A 2,744-nucleotide genomic window follows, 5' to 3' on the forward strand; every position below is an offset into this window, starting at 1 on the left:
ATGTCTGAATGTGTGTTAGTGCTCTTGATAGTATTTTTATACCTCCGTGACGGTCATTGTGTTTTCGGTACTTCTGTCTGTCTGGTCAAGTCTCCTGAATGTAATATTTCAGGAACGCCAGGAGGGATTTGCTCAAATTTGGCACAAACGTCCACATGGACTCAAGGATGACCTCATTTGATATTTGGGGGTGAAAGTACAAGGTCACTGTGACCTCATGTCCCTGCAATTCTTGTGAAGTCTCAGGATGGCCTGGAGGGAATTTCTACTAATTTGGCACAAACGCCCACTTGGACTCAAGGAGGAACTGATTACATATTGGTGGTCAGAGGTCAATGTGACCTCAGAAAAACACACTCATAACTCAAGAATTTGAGCACTGATTATTACATTTCCGCACAAATGTCACACAAATAGTATAAAATGAAGAAGTGATGACATTTGTGACAGACATGGATGTAAACTGCAACTTGACATGCATCCAACCTCAAGGCGTTAATTGTATTTTGCATTTATACTCTAAAGTTATGTAATGTAAAGGACTAAATGCAAATGTTCCTTTTAAAAGGAAATTAAAAACACATTTACACATTTCATGTAAACTTCTATAAGCCTGTCCTTTTTATGGCCTCCATTTGGTTTCAATTTTGGTATAAAGTGGCCGGTGTGAAAGCATGCCAGACAGAAATACGCGTCACATTATAACATTAAGACAACAGGACACAATAATTGTTTTCCACCTTCACAAAGTGACTTTCAATTGTCTGTGTTTACATATACTGTAGCGCTGCACTGACCTACTTCATGCATTAGGCCCCCTGACTAATCATCCTGCTCCTAATCTCAAAAACACTCTTATAGAAACGTACAGTATGCTCAAATATAGACACAGGATGGTAAGATTGCATATTTAATGAAGACACACGTGAATGTTAAGTAACAAATTGAATTGATGAATATGCAGATAATTACATTAAAAAGGACACACACTTGCACGCACAGTATTAATTGCTCCATATTGCACTAATCCCTGTTATAACAAAAATAAACTTGTTATCTTTTACACACACACACACACATGGATATATGTTATTCCCATACACAGGCACCCACACTTTAGACATATATATACGTATATATACAGAAATATTTCCTTTTTACCTCCATTATGTTTTATCCTAACAATTCCACTACACTCACTCAAATCACTTAAACTTTCCATGTTTACATTTTCCTGACAAGTGGCTTCTTGTGATTGTTGGAGTAATGACTTGTCCTCTCTCTTTAGCAAAGGCAGAATGAGTATGGTGTTTTCATACCACTCCAAAAAGTCTAAGATGGATGGGTGTACAAAGTTTGTGACTTCAACACTCGAGACTGCCTGCATCACTGGGGACTGTTCTGGTTCACATGTTGTCTCCTACCTCCTAAACTCTGCGAACTCAAACCAAGTGGATCAGTTTCCTAAACTCTTTTGTACTGCAGCTATAGAGGCAGATCAGAAGATGCATTGATTTAAAAAGCCACTGTTAAACAGCCTGTTTCTTCATTTAGGTTTGATGACTTCCTCTCTTGTTCTTGTCTGTTTTTCATGTTTTTCATAATTCTAATTTTGGGCATTCTCAAATTTCAATCTCAGTCAAAAAATTCCACTATCCTCACTCCTTTAAAGCCTTTTAGAAACCCATAGAATTAATGATGTAATCCATTGTGGTGAAGTCTGAAGCAATTTTATGTTTCAAAGATACACCTAGTATTTTGTGTGATATTAAAGGGGACATATAATGCTAATTTTCAGGTTCATACTTGTATTTTTGGTTTCTTCTAGAACATGTTTACATGCTTTAATGTTAAAAAAACACAGTATTTTTTTCTCATACTGTCCGTCTAAATGTATCTGTATTCACCCTCAGTTTGGCCTTATATCGAGGCAGCCTGCAATCAAAACTGACTTGTTTGTCTTATTTCACAGTTTGTGGATTGGTCGGCACTCCAGATACCCAGATGTATGTGCAAACACACTAGAAATTTTATATAATTTTACTAATATTTGAAAGGCAACCTCCCTGTCACTTTCTTTTTCTCAGAGCATCTATTATATCTCTGGTCTTCACGGAAAAAAATAAATAAGGCATCATAACATGATTAAACTCAGTTTTCCTGCTCCAATCTAAATTATAAAGAGATGACTTAATGTTACACCTTCTGGACACCAACTGTTGATCTGCGTATTTCTGCGTGCTGATCAGTTATAGAACAAATACCTTTTGTATCAAATGAATAATCACATATGCATTTCCTACTGTGTTGTTTTGGAGTTGGCATTGCTTGACGTTGTGTGTGTTAGTGCTTTAGATGCTCACAGCCTGCGTGAGCTGTGTGTAGGCAGAAAAGGAAGCCACTTACTAAGCCTGCTACTATGAACTGAATGTTAACATGAGCAAGGGTACGACGGGTTGTGTGCCTGTTGCTCGGCTAGATTTCCGATTTCTCTGATTTGTGTGTGTTTGTGTGTTTGTGTGTTTGGGGTCTTGCTTGCATGCATTTCTGTGTGTGTTTAATAAATGAGGAAGGGCAACAAAGGTTGAGCGCAGCGCTTGCTCCCCAGCTGGCTTCGTTGTATCATAGCAACTCCACATGAATAATAATCATAAAAACACACACACACACACACACACGCACACAAACAAACACACACACAAACACACACACACACACAGTAATGAGCCATTCTTCTCCAGCCA

This window comes from Anoplopoma fimbria, chromosome 16 (assembly GCF_027596085.1).
Source record: "Anoplopoma fimbria isolate UVic2021 breed Golden Eagle Sablefish chromosome 16, Afim_UVic_2022, whole genome shotgun sequence".
Lineage (NCBI taxonomy): Eukaryota > Metazoa > Chordata > Actinopteri > Perciformes > Anoplopomatidae > Anoplopoma > Anoplopoma fimbria.